Raw genomic sequence first — 12,893 nt, forward strand, 5'->3', positions numbered from 1 at the left:
ATAACTCACTGGTGAGTTCTAGTGGGTGCCAACAGCCAAACCTGCACTGGGCATGTCCACTTCCTTTTCTGAGTGACTGTGTCCTCTGTTGGCTTCCCTCAGTGCTGTTAGATTTTGGCCTGCCTGCTATGTCTGGATATTAATTAGCCTAGTCCTAAAACTAGTCTTGCCTGTTCTTCTAAGACCTTGGAGATAGCTGAGATTTCCCCAGTCACCTTGTGTGTTTGTGTGTTTGGAGGGGGGCGCCAGGGAGGACAGGGTGATTCTTATATACTTTTTGTTTTCCTTTATTTTAGTTTTATCCCACTCCACTTACTCATTTTGCACAGGATGATTATAAAGCAACTGGTCTCCTCTCCTCCGTTGTATGCATATAGCCTCAGCATCCCGTTTGGAATATTTTCCTCCAACATCATGATGCCTCCTCACACTGCATCGCAAACCAGTGGTACTTCTACCAAACTAAGACAGCAGGTTTTGGAATTGGAATGAAAAGGACTACTTTGTCCCAGAAGTACAGTCCTGGTATGAGAAAGCAGACTCACTTTTGGTAAAACAATATAATGTGGCATAATCTTAGCCAAGAAAGCATTTAGTTAATGTGCCATCATTTTAGACTACGGTTTGATGAGCACAGAAAAGAAAGTAGACAAAATCATTTTTAAAACCTAGACCAGTAACAATTTTCCCCAGCCCTGAGCATCTTGCTTTCTGCAAGTTTGATCTGATAGGTTAAGCATGAGGACAATAAATCAGTTGACCCAAGAAAAATGTCTCTAATTCTCATCCCTTGTTATATTGTGGGCAAGGATAGTGTGAGGGAGAATGATGGCATCTTTAGAATTAGTTAGAGGACAGGTAATTCCTTGACACTGTTGTTAACAGTTAATTGAGTAGCATCACTGCAAAGATGAGCCATGAAAGAAGAGCCCACCTTCAGACGAGGACCATATCAGCACCTCCAGGGCTGGCACATCAGACACTGAGGGGCTACTTTGGGCAGCTCATGAGGAAAAAGGGAGGAATGATGAAGGAGTTGGTGTGGGACTGGCCCTGGCGCTGCTTACCTTCCTCAGATACTTACCGCTCCTGGCAGAAAGGTGCCATCTGTTATGGAAATATGTTTCCTTCTTTTTTATTCTCCTTAGTCTCTGATACCATGATGCTACTTGAGCTTACTGCACAGTGCCCAAGGGAATTGAGGGTCAAAAAGCATGCCTTTCTGCATGCTTAATTTTCAGAAAAGTATAGATGAAAAGGAGTACTCTTTTTTAAAAAAATTATTTGAGAATGTATTTACAGAAAAATTACAATGATAGTTTGTATATACTCCTCACCCAGTTTTCTCTATTAGCATATTACTATGGTATGTTTTTATAACTAAGAAACATTGATAACATTATTAACTAGACTCTTTTTTTTTCAGATTTCACTAGTTTTTCCTTATTGTGCTTTTCTACTTCATGATCACGTTTGGGCTCAGAAAAGGATATGCTAAAGCGAAGGCCTCAGAAGCTACGTTTTCTCTGTCAGTTATGGACAGGTAACTCCCTAGGCAGTGAAGCAAGTGACACCTTGAGAAATGGCCACAAGGCCTAAAACTACAGAACAGCCACATTACAAAAAAATGTGGTACTTTAACAGTGGCAATTAAGAGTCAATTGCTAAGGAAGGCTCACAAGGCCCAAAATGACAGTGCTTAAATATCTACCATTTATTAAGGGAAAGGGTACAACATAGCAATACCATTAAAGTCAGTATTTACATCACAGCCAAAGGCTGCCTCACAGCAAGGAGTCTGGGTAAGGGCCATGCACGAACTCCATTTTTCCTTGTGCAAGTGTTGTATGGACACAATTTCACTATCCCATAAGGATTCAAAGTGCACAAAACACATCAGAAACCCCAAAATGGATTCTCTGCTGGTGTCTCTTATACCCTGCTGGACACATAGGCATATTCTTGCTAGGCAACAAGCTCCAACAGCAGAGGACTCTGAAGGTTCCAATGAGACCAGGCATAAATCATCAGTCTCACTGTTAACGGTAAACACTACTGATGCACTGTTAAAACCTGCTCCCAAACATCTTGGACTCATGGATGAAAAGCAGCACTATTAATCAGTATGTTTTATTCCTTGACCAATGATCAGTGATACGCAAACTCTGCAGTTCACACTAATTCCAGGTCTGCTGGGCTTACCTTTTACAGCATTCCACTCCACCCCCATAATTTTTGGTCAGAGCCTTTTACAACAAAACAATCACTCTTAGTTTGATGGAATCATTTGGCTTTCAACAGGGAATAATCAATAGGCAATCAAAACGCACATACAGGTTTGAAAGAATTGTAATCACCCCTGAGGGGTTGTGAATTTAAACCATCCTGTAATGCCAACAGGAAGTGCCACATATTTTATACATTTTTTTCTCCCTGATCTTCAGCTATCTGTATTGTATGATATACATCAATTGAGATTTATACTTCTATTAGTATACATTTATACTAATTGAATTCTCTGTGAAACAAGAACCATATGAGACAGCCACATTTGTATTGTTTCACATAGTCATTGCCTGAGCTCCAATCTGTTTATTGATTAGAAGGACATAGATCAATAGTGGAAGTATATTTATTAGATTGGTCATTTTACAGCTTCTTCATTTTTTTAAAGTGGAGAAAGTTTTGGCAGTCTTTTGCCCCAGGGGACATCTGAGTCAAAGCTAAGAGAGCATGTTATTCACTTGTTGTAAACCTCTCTTAGGACATCAAAATTATCTTTGATTTTTTCCTTTTGTAAGACACTTACTGGCTCTCTTCACTCAGCCTGATTCACTTTTCTCTCATTTATCATTAATTTTAAAACAAACCTTTCCTCCTGAAGTCAGTAACTCATTTGGCTATAGTGACAGTAGCAAGATGAGACATGCCAGGACTTCTTCATTTGTCCATTCGCACACATATGGGGATGGATTGGATAAGTGCAGAGAAATAATGGCTACTTCACCCAATAGGCAGCATAGCATTTGCACAGGCAGTCCCAACTTGCCGAGATGCAGACAGAGTATCATCCACCCCATTAATCTCTTTGGAATTCTTGTCATTAGTCAAAGTAATAGGCATACTGTCTGGTTTTGTAATATTACCAGACACTTGGACCTTAATTTTAGCCCCATTATAGGGACTTCCAGATTCAGCATTGGAAACAACAAAATTGTTGTGAAGTAGAGAAGAGTTGTATATAAATTCCCTTTTATTTTCTACCTTCTCCAATGCCACCACAAAAACATACCCATTTATCCAACCAAGACCCATCCTTAGTCCTCTCACGGTGAGTTGAAAAACACCATACTGGAGATTCGTAGATCAGCTCTCGGCTCTCCAATCCTTTGTCAGATCTCATATTTTTAAGCAAATATTTTAATTACTCATTTCAATTGTTTATCAAACCATTACTTTGAGGTTAATATGGAATACAATATTTCTTTCCACAGCATTGCACTGCATGGGCAGTCAAGTGAGTAACTTCATCTGAAGAAATGTAACAAACAGGATAAACTGATACAGAATATTTTGTACTGGTCCTTTGATAATATTAGAAGCATTCAGTCATTGGGTACTTGCAGCTAACCCCAGAAAATGTATCAAGTTCTGTCAATATCTGATTAACTTCATTCAGAACAATCAATACTCATTTAACTATACCAAGAGTAAGCAATACTTAACAGATAGTTACTAGAACCTCCAATGAAAATTTAGGTGTTACTCTTGCTGGAGTTGTCTTATATGCAATGAGCCGTTTTTCTCTTACTTCTTTCAAAATTTTCTCTATATAGCATTCAACATTTTTACTATGATGTGTCTTGGTGTGAAGCATTTTGTGTATATTCTACTTGGGGTTTGTTGAATTTTGTAGACGTTTAATGTTTATTCTCAAATTTGGGAAGTTTTCAGATATTATATCTTTAAATACATTTTTCTGCCTTTTGCTCTCTCTCTCTTGTCCTTCTGGTAGTCTTTTCATGCATATAGTGGTGTGTTTAATGGTGTCCCACCTTCTTCTGAGGTCCTCTTCATTTCTGTTTGTTGGATTGCATACTTTCTATCCACTTATATTTTAAGTTTTCTGATTCTTTCTTCTGCCAGTTCAAATCTACTGTTGAGCCACTCAAGTGAAACTTTCAGTTAATGTACATTTCAACTCAAAAATTTTTGATTCTTTTTATAATTTCTCTCTATTGATATCCTCTTTTTAATAAGCCATTGTCATAATATCTTTCTATACCTCTTCAAACCTGGTTGCTTTTAGTTCTCTGAACATTTTTAAATTTTTAATTTTTGTGGGCACCTAGTAGGTGTGTATATTTATGGGGTGCATGAGATGTTTTGATACAGGCATGCAATGTGAAATAAGCACATCATGGAGAATGAGGTATCTATCCTCTCAAGCATTTATCCTTTGAGTTACAAACAATCCAGTTACACTCTTTAACCCATTTTGCATTTAGGAAAAAAGAAAGTTGCAGCTCACTGCCAGTGCAGTATTCTTGGGGCAAATGGGAAATGGGTTATTTTTAAATATGCTATTTTAAGTTATTAGTGACTGTACTCACTCTGTTGTGCTACCAAATAGTAGGTCTTATTTATTCTTTCTAACTATTATTTTTTTGGACTCATTAACCATCCCAACCCTCACCCCACCCTCCCACTACGCTTCCCAGTCTCTGGTAACCATTAGTTCTCTGAACAAAATTTATAACTGCTTTGAAGTCTTTGTCTGCCAAATCCCACATCTGGGCCTTCTCATAAGCAGTTTATATTACCTGCTTCTCTTTTCCTACCTATAGGTAATACTTTTCTATTTTCTTGCATGTCTTACAATTTTTTTGTTGAAAATTGGATATTTTAAATAATACATTTTAGCAACTCTGGATACTAATTCCCCTGACCACGGGGCTTGGTTGTTTTGTTGTTTGCTTGGTTATTGAGTGACTTGGATGGACTATTTTGGTGAAATCTATTCCCCAACAGTAGCAAGCCTCTAATGTCACTCCTCAGAGGGCACAGCTTTGGGCACTGGCACAGTCACCTTGGGATGACAGTAGTTTTAGCAGAACTCATGTAGGATGTCTCTTTTCCTGTTCTCTCTGTTAAGCTGTCTGACTCTGTTGGTCATACCCAGCTGTTAATGTTCACTAATTTCCAGCTGATTTCTTTCTTGTGCATGACAGTATCCTGGGCCAAAAGTTCCCCATGTTTAATCCAATTAAATTTGGGTTCCTTTTCAGGGGTAGATTTTGAAGTTTGTTCTGACCCCAGGAGGGGTCTTTGTGACTGGCTCTTTACCTGGTCTTCCTAACTAGCTGGCCTATAGTTTGGCTTATTATCATGGAGCTGCAAGCCTCCTCTTAATTGCTTACCAACAAAATCTCCATTGTTTTCAAGAGTTCCCTTAGAGTGGAACTCCCCCAACTCTGTTTTAAATAAAGTCAGAACCTTTGGGAAGAGCATCAGAGCTCTCTGTTTTTATAACCTCTCCCCCAGGAAAAAATCTCTTTGCCACTTCTCTAGAGCTGGGGCTGGAGACAGTGGCCCATTTTTCTCAAAGTGACACTGCTGTTTTTGTGGGTGGAAGGTGCTGGTGAGGGCAGTAGTCTCTGAACTTCTCAGCTTACCTCTCTGGTCTGGAATCTTTCCCTCTGAGCAAGCTGGGGTGAAGGTATCAAGGTCTCAGCATTCTCACCCTGCCATGCATGAAATGGAGCCTTTGAGTGGGGGACAGAGGAGCCTCTGAGTGGGGGATAGAAGGAAGCTCCTGACCTCTTGGCTACACTCACCTGGAATTGAGCCTCTGTGCTAAGGAGTTGGGAGAATGAGCTATGCTGGTGACCTTATCCTCCAAAGGAGCCATCATAGCTCTTGACTGAAAGCTGAGTATAGAGAGAACTACATCTTTGTGGCCATACCTATCCAGAGTAGAGACTGTGTTACACTGAGCAGTGGAGAGGGAGTAGAGAGAGGGAGTAGGTCAGGTCCCAAGTCTCCAATTCTCACTATTCTTACTGAGAATTTTATGAAGACATTTTTCACTTTCTGTGTCCTCTTAAGTTGATTTTCAGAGATTTTAAAAGATTGTTATTTTTAAGATAATTTAAACCAGTTATAGTTGTTTCATTGGAGAATATTTAAATAAAAATATTCAGATACCAAAATTCAAAATGTGTGATATCTAGTGAAAAATTACCAAGAATTCAAGGGAGAAAAATGCGATCCATAATGAGGATAAAATCAATCATGACAGAAGACTCATAATTAACACAGATGATAGAATTAGTAGACAAGAACACTTAGAAAGCTACTGTCGAACTTCTTGCTTGAGCAGCAATGTGTAAATAGATTGCAAGTTGTCACTTCAGTTCTTACAATAAGTAGAGCCAGAAGAAACAAAAAATCTTTTCTTTAAAGCCATCACAGAACTGAGGTCACAGGGCAAACTGTTACCCAAAAATCTAGAGAGATAGGCACTTCTAGAGATATACAGCTGAGACCTGCTTACCTAGAGCAGAGGCCACAAAAACCATAAGCTGGTAGAAACTCTTCAGTGGTAACTTTGATGCATTATTGGAGGCTTAGTGTGAATATGATAGGGACAGGAGGCAGAGAAATTCTGGGCTGGAGAGGGTGAGTCCTTGGCAAAAACCCCACCCTGAAGCCAAAAGCCTAATACCATGGTCCAAAGTGAGAACTTACATCCCTGTTTTCCCACTTGAATGTTGCCTTTTCCAAAACCACCCATGGCCTGCCTCACCACCCCATTCTGTGCCCATAAAAACCCCAGGCTCAGATAGGCATGGTGGCTCATGCTTGTAATCCCAGCACTTTTGGAGGCCGAGGCACTGGATCATGAGGTCAGGAGATGGAGACCAATCTGGCTAACACAGTAAATCCCTGTCTCTACTAAAAATACAAAAAATTAGCCAGGCATGGTGGCACACACCGTCTGTAGTCCCAGCTACTTGTGAGGCTGAGGCAGGAGAATCACCTGAACCCAGCAGGCAGAGGTTGCAGTGAGCCAAGATCATGCCACTGCGCTCCAGCTTGGGTGACAAAAGCAAGACTCCATCTCAATTAAAAAAAAAGAAAAACCCAGGCTCAGCCAGCAGAGAGAGGAGAAGAGAAGAAGCAGCTGGACTTTAGAAACTATTATTTGATGTTGAAAAGAAGCAGTTTGACTTCAGAGGGACAGCTTGACAGCATAGGCCAGAAGGAGGAGTCTGGCCTGGGATGGCTGGACTTCAGTGGAGGAATACCTTCCCACTCTGTCCCCTTTCCAGCTCCCCTTCCTGCTCAGAGCCACTTTCATCGGCAATAAAATCCCCCACATTTACCATCCTTAATTCATTTGTGCAGCTCCATTCCTCCTGGATGCCAGACAAGAACTCAGGGGCCATGAGTGCAGGTATAAAGGCTGTCTCACTGAGCCTCCACTGAGCTGTTAACACTTAAGTCATCCATTGATGGCAAAGCTAAAAGGGCACTGTAACACTACTTCTGGGGCATCAGGGGTTGCAGGCACCCTCCTGTAGATGCTTTCATGGGGCTGGTATGGAGTTCGCGCTTGCCGATGTCCAATAGCGCTAGCGCCAGCTCCGGCACCCAGTCTCCTGCATGCTCCCCCTCCCGTGAGGGGTGGAGCATGGCGGGCCGAGTGAGTGGAGTTTGCCCCTGCCAGTGCCTCTGTGCACTCCAGTTCCTGCCTGTGAAGGGGGCCTGCTTCGATTACTTTGAGTAGGAGAAACTTCTTAGTTCTAAGGGCCCCAGTTTTAGGGTGGCTCTAACACTTCAATAGGTTTTACTTGTAGGAACTCCAGCAGGGCTCAGGGTGGAGATTTAAGAAAGATCCCTCATGGTTACAGTTGGAAAGGGGAAGAGGAATCACTATAAAATACACCTAGAAACTTCTCCAAAAACAGCATACTCACCAGGAGAAAATATTTTGTAAGAGCCTTATTCTGGTTGGTGGAATGAAATTCTTCCCACTCCAGCCAATTTCAGCCTTCTTGTATCACTAAGGAGGAAAAACAGAATTCAGAGCTTCAAAAAAAATAGATTGAAGATTCTGTAACCTGGGAAAGGATTGAGGGCTGGGGATAAGTAAAGCTATACACCATTGGAGAAGAGTCAGAAATACTTGTAAAGTTCACAGTCCTGGGACATAGCCACATAAAAAGCTGAGATTTAAATGGAAGATTACAGAGCACTCTCTCTCCCCTAGACCACACCTCTATCCCAACAGAATCCCATAGCATTACATAGTGAATTATAGCCAAAAGAGTTCCAAGAAACAGATTCTCTCTGGAGAGCAGTAACTTGGGAAGCCCAAAGTCAAGAGGAGACAAAAAGGTGGGCAGCAGAGAAATTTGCAGCATTTTAGATACATAGGTAGAGAAAATACTAAACATAGCTTAATTCCTAGCTATAAATCCCCACATTGCAGGTCTATTTACCTCAGTCCATATTACCCAATACAGACAAGAAAAAAATTACAAGGCATGACAAATGACAAGAAAAAAAGTCACAACAAAACACTATCAGAAGCAGACTGAAGTATGATACAACTATTGGAATTTTCCAGACAGAAAATGTAAACTAATTGTGATTAATATATTAAGGACTCTAATGGAAAAAGTAGACCACATGCAAGAACAGATAGGTGATATAAAAAAAAGGGATGGAAACTCTAAGAAAGGAAAAATAAAAGAAATACTAAAATTGGGTTAGGATTAATATCAGAATATATAAAAAACTCATACAACTCAACAGCAACAAAAAACTCTTAAATATCCAACTTAAAAGTGAGCAAAGGACTTCAATACACATTTCTCCAAAGAAGATATACAAATGACCTGTAAGAACATAAAAGGATCATTAAGAAAATGCAAATCAAAGCCACAATGAAAACCATATCATACCCACTAGGATGGCCAATATACATGCACACACAATCATACATGTTGGCAAGGATATGAAAAAATTGATGGCACATTTTTGATGAGAATGGAAAAATGGATAGTGCAGCTGCCACAAAAGACAGTATGGTGGTTCCTCAAAAATTAAACATAGAATATCGTATGATTCACCAATTCTACCTCCAGATATATATCCAAAGGAATTGAAAGCAGAGACTCAACAGATGTGTGTACACCAATATTCGTAATAGCATTATTCACAATAGCCAAAAGATGAAAACCATGCAAATGACCATCAATGAATAAATGGATAAACATTCAATAGAATATCATTCAGCCTTAAAAAGAATTATCTTGATATGGCTGCCATCACAAAGTACCACAGATTGTGCAGCTTAAACAACTGAAATTTATTTTACCACAGTCTGGAGCTGCAAATCCAAAATCATGTGTGTCAACAAGGTTGTTTCTTCTGAGGCCTCTCTCCAAGGCTTTTTCTGATTGTTTGTTTTGTTTTCATTCTGTTTTTCTGAGACGGGGTCTCGCTGTGTCACCCAAGCACGATCTCGGCTCACTGCAAGCTCTGCCTCCCAGGTTCACGCCATTTTCCTTCCTCAGTCTCCCGAGTACTGGGACTACAGGTGCCCACCACCACGCCCAGGCTAATTTTTTTGTATTTTCTTTAGTAGAGACGGGGTTTCACCCTGTTAGCCAGGATGGTCTCCATCTCCTGACCTCATGATCCGCCTGCCTCGGCCTCTCAAAGTGCTAGAATTACAAACCATGCCTGGACTCTCCAAGGTTTATTGGTATTTGTCTTTTCCTTCTGTCTTCACATGGTCTTTCCTTTGTGTGTGTCTGTGTCCTAATCTCTTCAATATGACACTGCTCATATTAGCTTCATATCCATCTCTATGACCTCATTTTACCTTGATTACTTCTTTAAACGTTCTTTCTTCAAATATCACATTATGAGGTACTGGGGGTCAGGACTTCAACCTGTGAATTTTAGAGATACACAATTCGGCCCACAACATAAATGAACCTTGAAAACATTACGCTAAGTGAAATAAATGAGACATAAAAGGAGAGATATTGTATGATTACACTTACTTGAGATACATGAATAGTCAAATTCAGAGACAAAAAGTAGAAGGGTGGTTACCAAGGCCTGGGGAAAGGGTTGGAGGAATGTGGAGTTATTGTTTAATGGGCAGTTTTGGGATGACACGAAAGTTCTGAAGGTGGATAGTTATGATAATTGCACAATAATGTGAATACACTTAATGCCACTGAATTGAATATTTAAAAATCGTCAAAATGATAAATTTTATGTTATGCATATTTTACCACAATAAGAAAGAAAACTCTAGAAATAAAAATATAGTAACAGAAATGAAGAATGCCTAGCAATGCATTGGAGAGGGAATAAATGGTATTAAAATTAAATATTTTATTTTTCTTATTCTTAATCTATGTAAAGCATAACATTTAAAAATAATAGTATTACAATGTATTGCATGATTATCAAATATGAATAAATGCAATTAATGATAGCAGTATTACAAGGGACATGAGAGAGAAGTTGAGAATATTCTGTATGAGGTACCTATACTGTACACAAAGTAATATAATGACATCTGAAAGTGGACTGAGAGTACAGAATCGTATATTGTAAACTGTAGAGCAACCATTAAAAACCTTTTTAAGAGAAGTATAATTACTATTCTAAGAAAGGAAATAAAATGGAATCATATAAAATGATCAATTAAAAAGAAGACAGAAAAAGAGTAGGAAATAACAAACAGCAAATTCAATGAGCAGAAAACAATGACAAACATAGTAGATATCACTCCACCTATATCAATAATCACTTCAATTATGAATGGTTTAAAAATGCTATTGTAACTGTACTCCATTTTCTTAAGAATGTAGATGAAAAGCTATATACATTAAGGAGAGACATGGAAGATACAAACACTAAAATAAAACTTCTAAAGGTAAAAATACAATATCTGATATAAAAATTCATTGGATTAGATTAACAGCAGATTAAACATTGCAAAGGAAAAGATTCATGAATAAAACTCATAGCAACTGAAACTATACAACATGTCACACACAGATTTAAAAAAAGACTGAAAATGATGAAGAGGGAATCTGTAAGCTAGATAAACTGCAAGCAGCTTAATATATGTAAGATTGGAGTTCCCAAAAAGTAGTAAATAGGAGAATAATAAAAATGAGGGCCAGGTGCAGTGGCTCACACCTGTAATCCCAGCACTTTGGGAGGCTGAGGTGGGCGGATCATTTGAGGTCAGGAGTTCAAGACCAGCCTGGCCAACATGGTGAAACCCTGTCTCTAATAAAAATACAAAAATTAGCTGGGCATAGTAGTGGGTGCCTGTAATACCAGCTACTTGGGAGGCTGAGGCATAAGAATTGCTTGAACCTGTGAGGTGGAGATTGCAGTGAGCCGAGATTGTGCTAATTCAACTCCAGCCTGGGCAATACAGCGAGACTCAGTCTCAAAAAACAAACAAACAGAAAAACACAAAGAATATTTGAGTACACAATGGCTGCATATTTACAAATTTCATGGTAACTACAAATTCACAATTCCAAAAATCTCAATAAACTCAAACATGAAAAAATTACAAGGCACATTAAAGTCAGATTGTTTAAGACTACTGATGGACAGCGTTAAATGCATCCAGATGTGGAGCACATGAGATACAAACTAACAAAGAATGAGATAAGAATGAAAGCATATTCCTCATTGAAAGAAATGCAATCAAGAAAACAAGTATAGCTTTTCTATAATACGGAAAGAAAATAAAAGTACTGAAATAGTTCTATATTATTTGTACTCAGGGAAATCAGATTTTCACAAATGAAGGCAAAATAAAGAGCTTTTCAGACATGCAAAAGCTAAAAGAAATGAGTAGCAGAACCATATCACAAAGAAATGTTAATGGAAATTCTTCAGGCAGAAGGAAATGATACCCAGTGAAATCTACCTCTATTCAAAGGAATGAAAAGCATCAGAAATTATAGCTACATGAGTAAATATTTGTTTCTTATTATGTAAATTTCTTTTTTATTATTACTATTATTTTTGAATTATAGTTTCAGTTCTGGGGTACATGTGCACAACACGCAGGTTTCTTCACATATGTATACATGTGCCATGTTGGTGTGCTGCACCCATTAACTTGTCATTTACATTAGGTATATCTCCTAATGCTATCCCTCCCCTCTCCCCCCACCCCACAACAGGCCCCAGTGTGTGATGGGGGCCTGTGTCCAAGTGTTCTCATTGTTCAACTCCCACCTATGAGTGAGAACATGCGGTGTTTGGTTTTCTGTCCTTGCGATAGTTTGCTCAGAATGATGGTTTCCAGCTTAATCCATGTCCCTACAAAGGACATGAACTGATCCTTTTTTATGGCTGCATAGTATTCCATGGTGGGTATGTGCCACATTTTCTTAATCCAGTCTATCATTTTTGGACATTTCGGTTGGTTCCAAGTCTTTGCTATTGTGAATAGTGCCACAATAAACATACATGTGCATGTGTCTTCATAGCAGCATGATTTATAATCCTTTGGGTATATACCCAGTAATGGGATGGCTGGGTCAAATGGTATTTCTAGTTCTAGATCCTTGAGGAATCGCCACACTGTCTTCCACAATGGTTGAACTAGTTTACAGTCCCACCCACAGTGTAAAAGTGTTCCTATTTCTCCACATCCTTTCCAGCACCTGTTGTGTCCTGACTTTTTAATGATCGCCATTCTAACTGGTGTGAGATGGTGTCTCATTGTGGTTTTGATTTGCATTTCTCTGATGGCCAGTGATGATGAGCATTTTTTCATGTGTCTGTTGGCTGCATAAAAGTCTTATTTGAGAAGTGTCTGTTCA

Source organism: Gorilla gorilla, chromosome 13, assembly GCF_029281585.2.
Source record: "Gorilla gorilla gorilla isolate KB3781 chromosome 13, NHGRI_mGorGor1-v2.1_pri, whole genome shotgun sequence".
NCBI classification, from domain to species: Eukaryota; Metazoa; Chordata; class Mammalia; order Primates; family Hominidae; genus Gorilla; species Gorilla gorilla.